We start from the raw sequence: 13,968 nt of genomic DNA on the forward strand, positions 1-13,968 counted from the left end.
TTTCAAGTGTATTTGAGAAAAATACTAAAGTAATCGCAAATTTTAAATATCACAATTCAACTCTCGTGTTTGAAGTCACTTGTCTAACAATATTTTTTTCCACTTGTTTAACATACTTGGTCCGTGGTCAACGAAATCAAAACTGCAATTCGGTTTGTGAGTTCATTCTAGTTAAAAACTCACTCAATTTAAAGATAAGTCCGTAAAAAATCATGGTTTCCTCGATTTGTTAAAACATGATAGCCATAATTCCATTATTTACACTAAGTTAAATCTCAAATTTTATTCCTTGATTCTAATGCTTTTTATTTAGTATACTTTTTTATTTAGTATATATATATTAAATATAAAACATTAGAATATAAGAAATTAGAATTCAGAAAATAAAAATTTGATATATAAATTTCATGTTTGAACAAATTGTAGGAAAGGTAGAAAAATGAAACTCTATCTTTAGATCTCAAGTCTCATCATAGAAAAACTATATTGGAACATATACTCACCAAAATATTATTATTCGAATACTGAACAGAAATACTTGGCTACTCATTAACCATTACAAGTTTTTTCAACTCAAACAAAACCAAACTATTGGTAAACACGAAGGAAAACAGAAATACCCCTAACACAATACAACTAAAACCAAGCTAAATTATTCAACTAAAGAATAATCTACTTCATACAATTAAAAGTTGCTCATCATAATTAACCAACCAAAAGTGTCTTGAGGGAATAGTTTTGGTAGTATTCTTGAGTTTTAGAAATTGAATATTTCCATGATTCAAGTTTAATATCCCTATGTTGGCATTGTTAGTGACAACATATATTATATTATTCAAAACCACAAAATCGACTACAATCTCTGGTTTTTATGTAGAATACGTAACCCAACGATAGTGTCGAGATTGATAGACATGCAAACTTCTAGAGTTAGGGCATAAAACCAGCAAGACAAATTCTTCCTCATCAGAGGTTTTCTCAAAAGCAAGCAAGGAACGGTATTTGTCTTGATCAAAAACACTAGAATAAACTGGAAAGGTGGTATTGACTACCCTTTTCATTCTTGTAAATGGATAAATAGATGAAATGAATTATTATTGTGGAACATGATGAAATATCTGACGGAAACCCTAACATAGGTAAAATCGGGTTGCGGGAAGCAACTCATGATTTTCAAATCATAAACTTTGAATATGATTCAGTAGTACACCTATGAATCAAAGTACGAACAAGCAATGGTTCTTGGGATGACAAGAAATTTGATTTATGAAAAGTCCTCCAACTCTTGCAAACACCAGAAAACAGAAAGATATCTTCAAAATCTAGGTTTTTACAAATGATATCAAGCATATCCCAAGGAAGTTCTTTAACTTCTTCTCTCTTCGCACGTTTTAGTTCCTTGAGAAAAGCTGAAGACCCCATGAAAATCGTCAGTAGAGGTATAGGGAGTCACACTACAAGCAGAAGGACAATGGTGTTGATGATGAAAATGTAACTAGAAAGGGTGTTCCTTCAAAGGTGATGTGGTACCTATCGATAATTCCAAGGTTCAAGAGATTGGTTGCTAATGTTAATGACGCAAAGAATACTAGACGACATGGAGATGAAAGAGTGTGTGATGGAAAAATTTGTCATGTAGCTAATTCGTTGCAATGGATGAAAATTAATTTCTTATTTTCAGATTTTATCCTTGAACTGAGGAACCTTATGTGAAGACAAGCTTCTCAAAGTGTTTTGATGAAGACATGCTTTACAAGCAAATGTGCATCGCAAAAATAATGGTTCAAGACTCAAGCACAAGTCAAGCTTCACTTATAAAAGAATTTCAAGTCTTGAAGATTTCTGTTGAATTGATCAAATTATTAAGGTATAAAGTTCTCAACCTCTCTATGTTCATTCAAGTGCTCAAGAGTTTCATTCATACATGTCATGTTTCATTTAGGCCTCTTAAATATTTTCATTTGGCCTGACAATTCATTTTCAACTACATTTGGTCATTTTGCCTTGATGGTAATCGATTACCAGGTTTGAAGTAACCGATTACCAGTTGTTTGCGCTGCCTATTGTGACAATTTTTGTAGCAGGTAATCGGTTACCATGTTTTGGGTAATCGACTACATGGTGAAAATTTTCAAATTTTTTAAAATTGGTTCAGGTGTAATCGATTACACCGTATTGGGTAACCGATTACCACTGAACTAGTGACAGAAATAAATGCATTTTTTCATGAAAACATTTTATGAATTGTGCTCTTGAATCACGACATCCATTCATGAATTATGACCATTTAGAAAGGTGTCTAAGGGTTATATATACCATTAGGCATCTATGAATGGGTAGTGATGCCACATGGTTTAAAGAATGTTAGGGAAACCTACCAGCGGGTGATGAATTCTATCTTTCATGACTATATCGAAACATTTATGCAAATATATATTGATGATATAGTCATTATGCCTGTGTCGGGAAAGGGTCATCTTGACTATCTTTGACATTCATTCGAAAGGATGAGAAAATATGGGCTGAAAATGAACCCTCTTAAGTGTGCTTTTTGTGTGCAGGCATGGGACTTTCTTGGTTTCGTAGTCCACAAAAAGGGAATCAAGATCAACCGGAAAAAAACAAAGGCTATGAAGGGGACTAAGCCTCCTTCGACCAAAAAAGAGCTTTAGTCTATTTTAGGGAAGATTAACTTTCTGAGTTGGTTCATTTCAAACCTTAATGGAAAAGTTCGAGTGTTCTCGCCACTACTTCGTCTAAAGAGGGAAGAGTTTATGTGGTAGCTAGAGCATCAAAGGGTGTTCGATAAAATAAAGGATTACTTAGTAAACCTTCCAATTCTGTCCCCTCCACTTAGAAATAAATGCATGAGGTTGTACATTTCTGCCTCAGACTTGACTATAGGAAGTGTGTTAGCACAAGAGGATGATAATAGCGTCGAAAGAGCCATATATTACCCCAACCGAGTCTTGAATGACACAGAAACTAGGTATAATCTTATTGAAAAAATGTGTCTTTGTTTGTACTTTTCTTGTATGAAATTGAATCATTACATAAAGGCAATTGATGTCTATGTATCTTCTCATTTCGATATTATCAAGAATATGTTGTCTAAACCAATCTAGCATAGTCGAATTGGGAAATGGGCTCTTACCCTACCAAAATACTCCCTTACATATCTGCCTTTAAAGGCCATGAAGGGGAAGGTGGTCGCTGACTTTATTATGGATTATGTGATAGTCGATACGCCTTTGAACTATTTAGAAACGGAACTATGGAAGTTATACTTTGATGGTTCCAGTCATAAAAATGGGACTGGTGTTGGTATTTTGATTGTTTCTCCAAACAAGATTCCGACTAAGTTCAAATATAAAATTGAGGGGCCTTGCTCAAACAATGAAGCTAAGTACAAGGCTTTGATAGTCGGGCTTGAGATCTTGTTAGATTTGGGGGCAAAGCGGGTCGAAATAAGAGGAGACTCTGAATTGGTAGTGAAGCAGATAACAAAGGAATACATATGTATTAAGGAAAACTTAATCATGTATTTTGTTATAGTGAATCGACTCATAAAGTGTTTCGATTTTATAGATATCCAGCATCCCCATAGACTTGAAAATCAAGAGGTGAATGAATTTACACAAGTTGCCTCAAGGTATAAAGTGTCTAAAAAGAAACTAAAAGAGTTGACTGAAGTTTGAGGGAGAGTGAAGTCAACAAGACTGTCCCCATCGGATATGGCAATGACTAAGTTATGGTCAGTAATCTAGAGAACTTTGGGATCCTGACTATTGAAAATTTGGTTGACACTGATTGGAGAAAGCCAATAGTCAGTTACTTAAAAAATCCAGTTGGTTCGACAGATCGAAAAGTTAAATATAGATCTCTGAGCTATGTGGTCATAGGAAACTAATTGTTTAAGAAAATGCCTGAGGGGTTTTTACGTAAATGCCTTGGTGAAAGTGAAGCATATTTGGCTGTGTCGAATGTCCATAGTGGAGCATGTGGTGCTCATCAGGTAGGGCACACGATGAGATGGTTGTTATGTCGCCAAGGTGTCTATTGGCCTATAATGCTTAAAGATTGTATCGACTTTGCTAAGGGTTGTCAAGAATACCAGGTCCATTCAGGCATTCAACATGTTCCTGTAAGTGAGTTGCACACGGTTGTAAAACTATGGCCATTCAGAGAATGGGATTTCGATTTGATTGGTGAAATTCAACCAACATCCTCTAAAGATCAGAAATATATTTTAGTAGGCATTGATTATTTTACAAAGTGGATAGAAGCGGCTTCTTTAGTCAATGCTGATCAAGATGCTATAATAGAGTTTATCCAGGGAAATATTATCTATAGGTTTAGAATTCCTGAGACCATCACGACAGATCAAGGATCGGTTTTTACTGGTCAAAAGATGCATGAGTTTGCCTCTGAAATAAGGATTAATTTATTCACTTTAACACCTTATTATGCTCAAGCAAATGGTTATGTTGAAGAAGCTAATAAGGTTGTCACTAGTTTGATCAAAAATGTGTTGGAAGGAAACCAAAGAATTGGCATAAAATGTTAGATCAAGTCTTATGGGCATATCAAACCTCTCCAAAAGAGGTGACAAATACGACTCCATTCCAATTGACTTATGGACACAAAGTTGTCTTGCCAGTCAAAATCTATTTGCAATCGGTTCGAATTCAAGGGCAGAGAGAAACTCCACCTGATTATTATTGGAGCATGATGTTGGATGAAATTGTCGATTTAGATGAAGAAAGGTTGGTGGCTTAGACGTTTTAATAAGATAAAAGGAGCGAGTAGCCAACGCTTATAATAAGAAACCGATACTTTGCCTTAAACCAAATTAATTCAAAATTCGAACAAAAATCATCTCAAATCAATATGAAACATAGTACTATCATAACTAATGGCATTAACCAATGTTGCACCAAAAAATTATCCCAATGATTTGACAATCATAAAAACATCAAACTTTAAACTTCAACCATATTTTACCAATTCCTTCCTTAGCTTTTCCTGATTCTTCCAATAAGCTGCAGACTTTGACAACACTTCGTCTAACAACACATTATTACCTGAATGTACCAAAAATAGTGCAAGTTTCATTCTTGTTGAATTCACAACCTGTATATAATTATGAACATTTAGGATAATTAGAAATATAATTACAAGGAAAATGATTAAATTAATGATATTCACATAAATCTAACTTTGAGTAATATTATCAAAATCACTTTGGAAAGGACACTAAGTCATCGATTTACACACCCAAACTCCACAGTCATTCCTGTGGTCAATTAGTAAATGCATTAGTGACGCGTAATAAGTAATACTGTCATTCAATTAAAATAGAGTAAGATATGAGAGTACTTACGATTGGTTTAACTAAGATGAAGGTTGTTATTATATTTCCTGGACAAATTTAATTAATATCACCAAAAGATTCAAGACTCAAAATTTCCTCAAGAAATATGGTCTGCCACATAATATAAATCAATGTTAAAAAAATTCAAACAATTTATTGGAAATTAAAAAACAAATTCGCACACACATGCATACCAATTCTAAGATTACATGGAATTTGAAATAATGTCTTTCAGGACAATCCAAGGAGTCCAACCAACAATTTTCTGTCCAAAAAATCAAGAACCAATAGATACTAGTGCACTCCCTGGTCGTTGATTGGAATAAAAATATGTAAAAATATAATACTAAGTTGTAGGAACAAAATTTGTAATGTGTCAACTGCTTTGATAATGAAGTACTACTAACACACAACTCACCCTAGAAACAAACGTTTTTGTTGTCAAGAAGCGAGATTTGTATATATTCCTCTCATAGGTAGGGTTTAGTGTCCTTCCGATGCATATTGTTGCAATTAAAATAAAAGAGTAAATGTATTTTAAGTCAATAATTAATACAAGAAAATATATAAGTAACAATAGTTTTAGTAGTAGTAATCACCGCAAACTCAGTAGGCACATATCAAACGGACTTAGTTTTTTCCATAGAATCTATCAACTTGTTTTGTCTTGAAACACCATGATTAATTATCTGTATAGTCATATGAAAATGATATTAATAGAATTATACATAAATGAGATAAATTTTACTTAGTATCATATTAATAATATCCTTTTGGTCCAAAGGGTATCTTGGCATCAGAGACTTCAGTGCTTTCCTATCTCAATATACATTTGAAGTTGTTTTAACGAAAACTTCATCACCACAAAAAAAGTTGATATAATCTTCAAACTAACTGCAATAAATAAACTCAATATTAGATTTTAGCATGTGCATTAAAAATAAATACTCGTACGGTTCTTCTTCGTCACACAAAGATGTATGCAGTTATGCAACGAACATATGTCATTTAGATTTATTCTTGAAGTTTGTCTAAATATCATTGGCATCCACTGTCATCAAATACACATGAAATAAAGACTGATGTAATGAATAATTTTATATCATGTAATATTAGGTTTTATTCAAAATAAATAATGAATACTTACTTGATGAATTTCATTAGCAATATAACACATTCATGTCAAATACTACTACTACCTAGATGGTAATTGATGTAAAAATAATTACCATCGGGATCCTTAGGTTTACAGAAAAGCGTCTTCCTAACCTATTTGAATTGATTGTCATCTAGATTTCTCTTTCTCTTTGTTGCTTTCCTTTCGGTTGCCACCACATTTTTAACCACTTATTTGCATTCCACAATAGGTGTAGTTGTTGTCGAGTCATAGTCTTTTGATTCATAGTTGTCTCTATCAGGGATAGTAGTTTGATTATTACTTTAATCATTTAAAAAATTGGTTTACTAATGGTATAGAAACATAATACAAACTAAAGTTCCACACTAAATTATAACCTAAATATATGATTTTGAAAAGTTGATTCTCATATTGAAAAAATTATCAATCACATATATTGTATATCCTAATAGATAAACAAAAATGGACCATTTCAAGGGAGGTTAAGTCTATGTTTGGATATGTGTTTGGTTAACCTTTCTCATGTCCCAATGTTATTTTGATGTGAAAATGAAAAAGCTACTACAAGTTGAAGCTTTTGGAGAGACTACTACTTGTCCAAAAGAGAGAACTTGAAAGGTTTTGGTATTGATAAGTACTACTAATGTAGCAATTAGTAACTACAAAGTAGTAGTATTAGTAATCATAATGAAAACACATATTTTGATGCACCTTTCTGAGATGGAGAATCACAAAATTGCAAACTTTAATTTGTTAATAATGTGTTTTATTTAACTGCAATTTTTTATTTAATTTAGGTAAATAACTTGGAGCTTATATAACAAGTGCTTATCAAAATAAGCACTTATGAAAATGCTTGCATAGGCTATTTTTCTTACAAAAGATAAAATAAATTTAAATTATTTTTATAAGTGCTATAAATTATTTTCATAAGTTACATTTGAGAACTTAAAAAAATTAGCTTAAAAAAGATTATGAATAATACTATAAATTGTTTTAATAAGCTCCTCCAAATGGTGTCACACAATTTATGGCCTAAGATAAACTCAAATAAATAAATCCAAATAGACTATGAATGTAGGGAATCCATTTTCAAATGATGCAAATTTACATGCAGTAAAAGTAAAAAATTTATATAACATATCAATGGTTGAGATTACCCTTCAGTTACTAGTTACTGCAGGGAATCCATTTTCAAAAAAATCAGGATAACTCAACCAAAATGCAGCACTCTCGATTCCACATTCTATTATACACGGAATAAAGTCATCACTATCCATTTGATCTTGTTCATATAGATAAAAAAACTATTTAAATTTTATTATTTAATTTTATAGATAACTTTCTTTTAATAACAATAGTCCGATTTAATTAAGGTTGGAGGAGTTACAAGCCAATCTATTTTGTCTAGAAAAACCTTATTTACCCTTAAAGAAGTTAAGGTTGGAGGAGTTTTCTTGGAATTTCACTCAATTTTTCCTAACTCAAAATTTCCTCTTGTTTCTCTCTTCCTCATATATTTTTTCCTTCTCACCTTCTTCTCACTTCCTCATGTGTACTTCTCACATTCTTCTCAATTCATCACATGTTTCTCACTTCTCACATTCTTCTCACTTTCTCATGTGTTTCTCACTTTTCATGTGCTTCTCATTTCTCATCGTTTTATTTATTTACTCTTCTTTATTCAATAATAATAATAATAATAATAATAATTTTCTCTTCTTTCTTTACTCTTCTCACACTATTTTTTTCTCTTTTTTAAAAGTAATAATAATTTATTTATTTCTTTACTCTTCATAACTCTATTCATTAATTTTTTTCATAATATTTCATAACTATACTCCTCTATATTTTAAAGTAATAATAATTCATATATTTTATAGATTATTCATATAATTGATAAAAAAAATAATCGAATAAAGATTTTTTTCACAATCGAGGGGTGAACCTAAAACTTTTATGTTGTGGGAAATATAAATCTCTCTCTCTCTATATATATATATATATATATATATTAGATTGTTCTAGTCCTACTTTTATTTTGAATATGCTGGTTGGGGCACATTTTGCTATGTTTAGCCAAAATATTTTTGTTATTAGTCAAAATATTATAAATTTGGATCGTCTTCAATCAAATATACCATTAAGTCGATTGAAGATGATCGAAATCTCAAAACTATACAATACACATTAAACAAAAAAAAGTGAGCAACAAACTATAAATAAATATATATATATATATATATATATATATATATATATATATATATATATATATATATATATATATTAGTTAAATTGATGGTGAAAAGTATTTAAAATAAACATAGGAAGAAAAAGATCAATTGCAAGTACAGGATGAATACATACCAAAAAGAACTGCAAACATCAAGTTGATGAGAGCCCCGATAAAATGTGAAAGTTTAGAATTTCAGAAAAAGAAAAAGCTACAATGTCCCAAAACTAATCATGTGAAAGTTTAGAATTTGAGAAGAAAAAAATATCAATTTCCCAAAACTAATTATATATGAATTATAAGAACATACAAAATAATCTTATAAGACAAATAGATTTCTCTATTACTATGTAGTATGTAATATTTGTACTCATATATCACACTAAAGTAAAAATACAAATTAACTTTGTATTCAAAACTTTTTTGCATTAGTTAATATATAATTTTGTAACATAATAATGTAAATATACATATAAATTTACAAGTAAATTTTATAACATAATAACATATGTCAAACTTGTGGATAAAGTTATTATATAACAGTCCCCGATTCCACGGAGTTTTGAATACAAAATTATTCCACAAATCTCATGCATGACTCCACCTATTATAACTTGTGGATAAAGTTATTATATAACAATCTGTGATTTCACCGAGCTTTGAATACAAAACTATTCCACAAATCACATGCATGATTCCACCTATTATCAAATAAAAGTATAAAAATAAAGTAAATTGAAATAGGACAAGAATATATATATATATATATATATATATATATATATATATATATATATATATATATATATATATATATATATATATATATATATATATATATAAGATTAATTGTTATACACTGTCAGTGTAAAAAAATTACACTGTCAATGCATCAATCATCCGTTTGTATTACTTTTTAAATCTTTAAAATAAAAGTCAAACATTTCAAATATATCCGTGGTTGTGATTAACTGACAGTGTAAAAAAACTTTACACTGTCAGAGTATATCAATTAAATTCTCTCTCTATATATATAAAGTTATTATATTACAAAGTGTGATTCCAGCCAACTTTGAATACAAAACTATTCTACAAATCACATGCATGATTCCACCTATTTTCAAATAAAAGTATAAAAATAGAGTAAATTGAAATAGGACAAGAATGTATATATATATATATATATATATATATATATATATATATATATATATATATATATATATATATATATATATATATATATATATATATATATATATATATATATCCCGAATAAAAAATTTGGAGCTTTAATTTTAATTATTATGCAAGAAAAGAGTATAAAAATATACCTAAGTAGTGTTGAAGTTTGATGTGTAATTCAAGTGTTGTAATCGGTTATCACGGGTGTGTAAACGGTTATAGCTAATGCTGATATATTTTCCATTAGCATAAAATTGGAGTTTTTGAATGCATAACCTGTTATCAAATGGTGTAACCGGTTACCACTAAAGCTGAATTAATTTGTTTTATTTTCAGTGTCAGGTGTAACCGGTTACACGCTTTGGTGTAACCGGTTACCACTAAAGCTGAATTAATTTGTTTTATTTTCAGTGTCAGGTGTAACCGGTTACACGCTTTGGTGTAACCGATTACAAGTCCAAGTTTTTTGTATTTTCTGCTATTGTATTCCACTTGATTTGTAACCTCTATATAAGTGTTTAGGATGCACTCTCACCCTGAAAAATGCAAGTATAGCATCTCACCATCAATTCTCTCTCTTTCTCTCTCAATTCTCCTCTTTCATTCTCCACATCCAAAATTACTCTTCCTTTGTTTTCACCAATCTTATGGTTGTTTGTTCTAACATTTGGCATCAAGAGCCTGGTTCAGCTCCACAAACACCTAGTTTACAACATGAATTCAGTTTCTAATGAAAGAAACTCTGCAAATTTTCACATTCTTGATGCGAACAACTACGACAAGTTGTGCAAGCAAATGAAGGTGTTATTTGGCTACCAAGATGTTTTTGAGGTGATCAAGAATGGTGTTACTCCTCTTGTTCATAATGCTACGGAAGCACAACAAGCAACGCATAAAGAAGATAAGAAGAATGATTACAAAGCATTGTTCTTGATTCATCAATATGTTGATGGTGACAATTTTGAGAAAGTTGGGGACTGCGATTCCTTGATGCAAGCTTGAGAGATCTTAGATAAAGCTTATGCAGGGGATGACAAGGCGAGGGTGGTGGGGTTACAAACTCACAAACGGCAGCTCAAATTGATTCAAATGTAGGAAAAAGAGAAAATCAACGATTTCGCAATGAGAATTACTCGGTTGGTGAACCAAGTGAAAGCGTATGGAGAAACTATTACAGAACAGAATATTGTTGCTAAGATCTTGCGTTTTTTAACACCAATTTTTGATAACTTAGTTGTGGCGATTGAGGAGTCGAAGGATCTTGCGACGATGAGCAAAAAGGAGTTGCAAAGATCTCTTGAGGCTCATGAGCAAAGGATGGAGGAGAAGAACAACGATAAGGTAAAGGCAGAGATCGCTTTGCAAGCTCGTTTCAATGAGAAGGACAAGAGATCTAAAGGAAAATGGTTCATGAAGAACAAAAAGAATTTTTAGAATTTTGGTGGAAAAGAGTTCCAAAATTCAGAGAATTTGACTTGTCAAAGGGGTGAGAGTACTACAACAAACATGGTGGCCATGGAAACTTTAGAGGTGAAAGGAAGAGGTTTATAAGAGCAAGGAGCAGTGCTACAAGTGTCAACGGTTTAGTCATTTTGCAAAAGAATGTAACGAAAACAAGAAATAGTCTCAAGGGGATGAAGCCAAGGTTCCAAGATAATAGTTTGATAAAGATAATACACTCTTGGTCATGATCACGTAAGCGAATTGCAGCAGCAAACAACTGCAGGACAATAGCTACAGCAGCTCAAAGAATGCAGAAAAATTGAGTTATGGCTGGTTGGATGATATGATTGACTGAGTGCGTGAAGAGGAAGATGTCATGATGAGTATGAAAGGAGTTAAATATAGTGAGGAGTGGTATTTGGACTCAGGTTTTTCAACTCATATGATGGGAAGAAAGGATTGGTTTGTAAAAATCAATTGTGCCATGAAGAACAAAGTAAAGTTTGCGGATGACACCACTCTAATGGACGACGGTATCAGTGATGTTTTGATCATGAGAAGGGATAATGGGAATTCCTTGATCAAAGATGTCTTGTATATTCTGAGAATGGAATGTAACCTTCTAAGCAAAGGCCAATTGCTTGAGAAGGGTTACAAGATTCACATGGAAAACAATGGGATGCGCGTTTTGGATGCAAATGGAGTTTTGGTCCTAAAAGCGCCTATGGCTGCCAATAGAACCTTCAAGGTTGAGTTGAAGGTTATGGAGCATAGATTTCTTATTACTACATCAAGTAGAGAAGAGCGGGTGTGGCATTATCGTCTTGGGCATCTCAATTTTAGAGATCTCAAAGATTTGCAAAGGAACGATATGGTAATGGGGCTTCCATCAATCAATATATCTGCTGGAATATGTGAAGAAGGTGTGAAAGCAAAGAAACATAAGGGAAAATTCATAAAGGATGTAGATCGAAGAACCAAGAATCACCTTGAGGTGATGTATTCGGATGTGTGTAGACCGATGCAAGTAGATTCCTTTGGTGGAAATAAATATTTTGTCACATTTATTGACGATTATAGTAGAAAATTATGGACATACTTAATCAAGGAAAGGATGAGGTATTTGAAGTGTTTAAGAAGTTTAAGTTCGTGGTTGAGAGGCAAAGTAGTCACAAGCTCAAAGTGCGCAAAACGGACAATGGAGGCGAATATGTCTCAAATGACTTTGGGAGTTTTTGTGATTAGAAGGGATTGTACATAAGGTAGTATCGCCCTATACATCACAACAAAATGGTGTGGCCAAAAGTAAGAATCGATCGATTATGAACATAGTGAGAATCATATTGAAGGAGAAGAACTTGCCGAAAGAGCTATGGGGAGAAGCGGTATCCACAGTTTCCTATTTGTTGAATATGTGCCCTACAAAGAAGCTGGAAAGTGTAACATCGAAGGAAGCATGGTCGGGGTTCAAGCCAAATCTTAACCATTTGAGAGTCTTTGGTTCCATTGCATACCAACATGTTTCGGGTCAACTTAGAAAGAAGTTGGATGACAATGGAGAAGTGATGATACTTGTTGGATATCACTCTACCGGTGGTTACAAATGGTTTGATGTTGTAAACAGGGGAATCGTAATCAGTTGAGATATTTTAATCGATGAAATGAAGCAGGTGCAACATGGCGTGACTGGTTACCAGCAGTCTGTAACTGGTTACATGCAGGCTATAATTGGTTACCCGAAACCTGTAACCGGTTACAGGTTCGAAATTCCAGATTCTCAGATAGAAGGAAGTACAAAATAACATGTCGTTAAAGGCCAAAATGAAGGAAATGTCATAAGGTTAACAAGGCAAAGTGGTTTGCCTCAGAGACTCAAAGATTGTGATTTGTTTTGTGACAATGAACTCAATGATGATGGTGATTTCATCCATTTTGCACTTATGGCCGAATCTGAACTCATTAATACGGAAGAGGCCTTAAGTGATCCAAAGTGGATTTGTGCATATGAAAGAGGAGCTGGAATCCATTGAGAAAAATAGTACTTGGTGTAGCACCTCAAATTTGCACCTCCCATTTGTACATTCATTTCATTTTTAGGTCATTAATATTGCATTCACATTGCATAGTCCATTACATCTCATCAGTCAAGCCTGGTCAGGAGATTCAACTGTGCAAGGCAACAAGAGCATTTTACATGAGATCAAAGCCCTAGGGTGGTTCCATTGAGCTCACATGATTCAAGGATCATCTTGAAGTAATTTGGCCAAGTGTTGGAGGCTCAGGATTCATCAGTGCATGACCAAATCATCTGAGGCCCATAAAAGTCAACTGCAAAGTCAACTGTGGATTTGGAGGTGGGAAGTGGTTAGAGATGCTTCGTTCATGTTCAAACAAGTCTCATTTGACATTTCAAACACTCACATTGAGGAATTTGAAGTCAGGTCAAGACTTTCCCAAAATAGCAAGTGACCTATAATTTGAATTTTCCAAAAATGGAAAGGTTTTGGACCAACTTCAACTCAAGTTTACATCATTAAGAAAGCTTCAAATGAAATTTTGTCCAACATGAAAGTTGAAGATCTTTCTCCCCCA

Source organism: Lathyrus oleraceus, chromosome 7 (assembly GCF_024323335.1).
Source record: "Lathyrus oleraceus cultivar Zhongwan6 chromosome 7, CAAS_Psat_ZW6_1.0, whole genome shotgun sequence".
NCBI lineage: Eukaryota > Viridiplantae > Streptophyta > Magnoliopsida > Fabales > Fabaceae > Lathyrus > Lathyrus oleraceus.